The sequence below is a fragment of the Aptenodytes forsteri genome, unplaced genomic scaffold, assembly GCF_000699145.1.
Source record: "Aptenodytes forsteri isolate BGI_AS27 unplaced genomic scaffold, ASM69914v1 Scaffold101, whole genome shotgun sequence".
Taxonomy (NCBI): Eukaryota; Metazoa; Chordata; class Aves; order Sphenisciformes; family Spheniscidae; genus Aptenodytes; species Aptenodytes forsteri.
In genome coordinates, this window is record NW_008795554.1 from 296785 (window position 1) to 303404 (window position 6620).

Here is a 6620-nt window from a genome sequence, read left to right on the forward strand (position 1 = left end):
AGCCAGGGACCTGTTTCCATTCCCCCCGTCACTTAGGTCCCCTCCTTCTGCCTGGTGGCAAGAGGGCAGAGGATCCTCTGCTTCTTGTGGAGCCTCCATCTGCTGCCTTTGCCTCAGGGATGGTAGGGTGTGGCTCCACCAATCTATCATCTCCCTCATTGAGTTGATAGGCAAATATTTTTTTGCAAATGTTTTATTTTTCTGTTAAGCAGAAATGTCCAACCTTTTCAAGTATATTTTAAGATTGCAACAATGATATCTATTAAAAAAGCTATAAACTAATGCATTTTAATGCATGTTAATTGTTCAGGGAGCTTGGTAAGTGCTGCAGTTAAAAGGCTTGGCATTTGAAACATAAGAGGGGACAAACACAATGTACTAAAATCCCTCCAGCATTAAAAATTATATTATCTATGTTATGGATCTGTTGAAGTTAGGAGTTTTGGCTGAGTCACAACTGAGTAAAGATTGTAGCTGTAATTCTTTACATCCAAAATTTTAATCTTCACTATTTCTGATGACAACAGAGAATGACAGAAAGCCTGTTATGTGCACTTTGAATGTTGAATGCCCCATTAAGAGCAACAAAATATTTTAACGATGAAATATAACAAAAAAATCATAGTGAGCCAGGCCTCTTCTATATTGCTTATTCTGGAGTAACTGCTAAAACTTGAAGCTTCTCTGAATCACATCAGACTGACTTCACTATTTCTGATGACAACAGAGAATGACAGAAAGCCTGTTATGTGCACTTTGAATGTTGAATGCCCCATTAAGAGCAACAAAATATTTTAACGATGAAATATAACAAAAAAATCATAGTGAGCCAGGCCTCTTCTATATTGCTTATTCTGGAGTAACTGCTAAAACTTGAAGCTTCTCTGAATCACATCAGACTGACAGCAGAATCTTACTTAATCAAGCACCTCTCCCTTATCTTCTGAATGGGTAAAGCAAATGTTATGATGGGCAATAAAGGCAATTTAACTTCTACTCCATATTCTTTGTACTGCTCTGGGTGCTTGGGGAGCTGAAATTGTCTATAATCCCCATCAGCAAACCCTAACATTGTCCATTGGGAGATCTCGGGTGATAGATTCATCCCGCACTGCCTTCCCCATAGCCCCGGCACAGAGCGGGGCAGCAAGGAAAGACAGGGAGGGGCTGCCAGTCCACAGTGAATGCCAGCAACCAACAGAAGGTCCTTGTGAAGCAGTAACCTAAAATGAGCTGGATATACATCATATAGTACAAACTTACATAGCATACGTACATATTGTATATATATGGATCTAAATACACATACACACACATGTATAAAAAGCTATGTATTTTGCAGTACATATGACAAAATACACTGTATATAATATAGCATAAAGTATACACTATATTATGCTAATCAGTGTAATGAGAGCTCTGAATCCTGACCTCAGTATAAAAATACTCCAGGTTTCTTTGAGTGCCTACAACACTCCACCACTTGTTATCCATTGAAGCTCTTTTCTTGGGTGAGACTGAGAATATTAAATAAGATGCAAAAGCTTACAAACTTTTATTATACATTGCCCGCAAATCACTCTCTTTTTCTACCCACTATTAAATTTGTTTTTCAGACTGGCCTTTATTCCTAGAACAATGATCTTTATCAACGCAGCCTCTGCAGGGTCCCATGGAAATGCACTAAGCACGTCGCAAAACCAAGAGCTGCACCTCTTCTGTTGGCTTCATCAGCCAACTTTGTGGCTTTGCATGCAAAACCTGACCAGTCATCCAGCATGCTGTGTGTTCATTAGAAACCAGTACTGCATATTACTCAGAATGGGACTGCACATTATATTTGAACTGATTTTTTTGAAGTTGACCAGTACCTGTTCTGCCAGTAAGTTCGACTGACACCTGCAGGTGCTTTTCTCCTATGAAAATCATATCTTTGATGTATATTTTTTTATTTGAATTGCTTTATACATATTCTTATTAAGACAGATACACATGAATGCTCTACAACTACATCAACAGTTAAAAATTTTTTGTTTTACAAATTTTTAACTAAGAGCTATATTTTAAAGTCCTTTTTTTACCCCTCGATGTCCAAATCTACTAGTTTTCTTGTTGAAGACAGATTTTAAAAGCACTGAAATCCTTAAAGGGTGAGGATCTGGATAGAATAAATGGCAAAGATGCTTAAAGACCTACTGTCCTGGTTTCGGCTGGGATAGAGTTAATTTCCTTCCCAGTAGCTGGTACAGTGCTGTGGTTTGGATTTAGGGTGAGAACAATGTTGATAACACACCGATGTTTTAGTTGTTGCTAAGTCGTGCTTACGCTAGTCAAGGACTTTTCAGCTTCCCATGCTCTACCGACTGAGAAGGCTGGAGGTGCACGGGGGGCTGGGAGGGGGCACAGCCAGGACAGCTGACCCAAACTGGCCAAAGGGACATTCCATACCGTGTGACGTCATGCTCAGTACATAAACTGGGGAAAGCTGGCCAAGCATTGTGCATCACTTGCTTTGTATATTATTATCATCATTATTACATTATTATTATCATTTTATTTCAATTATTAAACTGTTTTATTCTCAACCCACAAGTTTTCTCACTTTTACTCTTCCGATTCTCTCCCCCATCCCACCAGGGGGCGGGGGGTGGGGGGTGAAGTGAGCAAGCGGCTGTGTGGCACTCAGTTGCCAACTGAGGTTAAACCACGACACCATCCCATTGCATAGTCCTACTTTTCAAAAGAAATTTCTCTTCAGCAGCATTTTGGGGATGCTTTATTTGTAATTTCAGGAACTTTTGAGATACTTTTCCTTCGCTGCTGATCATCTCTAGCATATGGATAGAGCACTGCCTCTTATTTTTCAGATTAGATATGCTCACCCAAATTATTCTGTTGCCTCCATTCTGGTATTTCTCAATGACAAAAGTTTTGATTAAAGGTCTACTAAAGTCAGTTGAAGGACTTCTGATGTCAGTAGACGTTGAAGTTAATATACTTGTAAACTGGACCATCTTTATGTCTTCACTCTCTGTCCCATTCTCATACTACACAAATCACATGAATCAAGTTTTCATTCCATTAATGAGAATTATTGTTGCAGGTTTTGTACTTTGAATTTCTGTACAGACAGTCAAGTACACTAATAATCTTCATTATTTGAATTCTGTTTCAAAACAATCCATCCTTAGTCGTCTTTGCCTGCTGGATGGTTTCCATGCTATCTGAAGGAAGCTGATCTCTCGCTAACAGTGGCAGGTTTCTCCGGGCAGGCAGCCATGGAAGGGTCTGGAATTAAATTTGTCTCATGTTCTCGAGTGTGGATGAGATTCAAGACTAGCCCTCTCAGGATCTAGTTTCATGACATTTTTAAGCTACCATCCACCAATGCTATAAGCAAAACATTTTTGTTGTTTTACTTGCAAATATGATTTAAACAAACATTTTTGGTGTTCAGCATTTCACAGGATTTCTCATTGGCGACAGTTTCCTGTACTGTTTAAACACATGCAAAACTGAAGCCTAACTGTAGAGAGCAGTTTAACTCTTTATTGCTACAGCTTAGTTGACAAATGGAAGTTACTGAGTCTAAGTTGTCGAGACTGGCTATGCCCAGACAGCGTTGGCCTCGGCATGTCCCCGCGCTGCCTCCGGGGCTGCAGGACTCTCCCCCTGCGCTGCAGCACTCTCCCCCTGCGCTGCAGCATGCCCTGCGCACCAGGAGCTGCCTGCACGAAATGCAACGTTTTCCATAGCCCAAACTAGGGGCTATGGAAACTAGCCCAAAGACAGAGTAAAAAAGCTTCCAGACAGCATTTGTGGTTGTAACGCTGTTTCATTTTATTCTCATTATACCTTAAAGGTGTCATGAAAGCAGGAGCTGATGTGAAAACGGTTGCATCCACAGTGGCTGCATATTTTATCTAGTCATTACATAGATCCGTTGGCTGCGCTAGTCCACGCAATGGACCTGACATGGCAGTTTCAGGATGACTGTATCCATTGTTTCAGAATTGCAGAGAGAATGTGATGTGAATTTCATTTCCATTTGAGACCCTTAGAGTAACAGAAGATAAGAACTCTACTATGAAAAAGAGAGATTAAAAGTTACTAAAATACTTTCTTAGTTGTCCTGATTCAATGGAACCAAAATGAAGAAAACCCATTAAAAGTTGATTTGCTTTCCCAAAACAGGGCTTCTGTGATTGTTCTGGATGGCTGATCTTTCCTAGGTACCTGTTAACTCGCTGACCACTTTTGACCAAACCCGACAGAGGCTTATGAGCTCCTGTTAAGTTCCTGCAAGTTTTCCTGGACTTCCTAGTCAAAGGAAAGAGACTGCAGTCATCCTTCCCTGAAGAAAATGCAAGCGCTACTCAGCCTTTTCAATCTGCAGTGCAGCCATCAGTCAGTCACTCTACACCAACACGCCTCCAAGCCGGCCAGAGCACCTCGCATCTCCCTCAGACAGACAGCAGACATGGCTGGGAACTGGGTTCGTCTGCCGTGGAGGAGGGGACGTATGGGCCTTACAATGCAATTGATAGTTATCCTCCTCTTATAGCAGTAGAAACAAATAGCAATAGAAAATAATTAATTAGAGGTAATAAATAATTGAAATAATGAATTAAAAGAATTTCTCATAGACAGCCAGATTCATAACCAGCATACATTATATTTTCAAATTATACTACTTTCCATGAGTTCCTCCTCCTGTCTAAACTTTGCCAAACATAAGAATGAGCATTTATAGGAAAAAAAAAAGTCCTATGGGAGGGTCACTAGCATTTCAAATTGATTCCTTGTGTTTTAATAATCACTATTGACCCTTACTGGGGGAACAAATTCCTGCTGATGGCAGAGGTGGCCATATATAGAGCAGCCAGCCTCTTCAATGTGGTTCATTAACAGAGCTAAAAGTCAACTTTTGTGATCATAATTTCAGAAACATCCATACTTATAAATCGTTTGCTATTTCTGAGGAGATCATGCTTGGAAATGAAATGAGCACCTTGACCCAAAAGAATCTGTCACTACTCCATTTGTTTCAGGCAAAACGTGCATTTTTAAACCAGATTTCTTTGGAGAGGCAACTGAAAACAGAAAATTCAGTTAGACTCAATATTCTTCTAAGAAGTTACTTTACAAACACTTTAGCTGCTTTTAATCTTTTCGAACCATACTTAACACTGCTTTATGAAGTAGTCAGGTATGAGTTTATGGATCTGCTGGGCCATAAAATAAAAAAGTGGTGTCATGAAGATAAAATGCAATGAAAGAGTCCACAGCTCATACTCACATGCCTTTAATGCCAGCAGTCCCCATAGTTCTTATTTTAGTACTTTACACTTCTACTCCCGCGAATTTTCCCCCAGAGTGCTGTCAAGTAATTTGCTGTACTAGATGATGCTGATCTTTCTTCTGTTCCTCACTTTCAGCATTCCAAATCAAAAATGTTGTGAAAGAGAGACATCAGACCTCTTGGCCAAAGGGAGAGTTGTTTAAGAAATTGGTGGTGAAAAAGAAGTGTGGGGGTAAGAAGAAGCGATAAGAAGAAGGGGTAAGAAGCATGGGGCAAGATCACCAAGCGCACGTGGACAAGACTCACGTATGCAACTCTGCCATCCCTCATTGGAGACTTCCAGGCCTCCCTCCTCCCACCCTGCTCCTTATTCCACTGCCTTGCATTTTCTGTCTCGTACGGGAAACAGAGATTAGAACAGCCTTCACCAGGAGGGGACTGCTAGGTGAAAATCAAAAGTGCATCCCACTTACACAAAAATGGGATGGAAAAACACCTTGCAGAAAGAATGTGAAGAAGCTAAAAGTGCAGTTAAAATTTGTATCCCCATGGAAAAACTTTAGACCATGCCAAATAACTCTCTCCGAGTGAAAGAAATGTAAGCATTTAAACTGAGATAATTAGCACAGTGGACTTTGGGGTTTGTATGTTCATATTTCCCTTTGAAAAGTAATTACTTATGGTTTTTATTTGTATTTTAACATGCACAGAAAATTCCATTTTACAAGCCTAGATTTTCATTTACTGTGCTGGACACTATAAAAAGCTGTTAAAACCTTTCATAGAATCATAGAATAGTTTGGGTTGGAAGGTGTCCTGGTTTCAGCAAGGATAGAGTTAATTTCCTTCCCAGTAGCTGGTACAGTGCTGTGGTTTGGATTTAGGGTGAGAACAAAGTTGATAACACACCCATGTTTTAGTTGTTGCTAGGTAGTGTTTACACTAGTCAAGGACTTTTTAGCTTCCCATGCTCTACTGACTGAGAAGGCTGGAGGGGCACAAGAAGCTGGGAGGGGGCACAGCCAGGACAGCTGACCCCAACTGGCCAAAGGGACATTCCATACCATGTGACGTCATGCTCAGCATATAAAGCTGGGGGAAGAAGAAGGAAGGGGGGGACGTTTGGAGTGATGGCGTTTGTCTTCCCAAGTCACCGTTACGCGTGATGGAGCCCTGCTTTCCTGGGGATGGCTGAACACCTGCCTGCTGATGGGAAGCAGTGAATGAATTCCTTGTTTTGCTTTGCTTGCGTGCGCAGCTTTTGCTTTACCTCTTAAACTGTCTTTATCTCAACCCACGAGTTTTCTCACTTTTACCC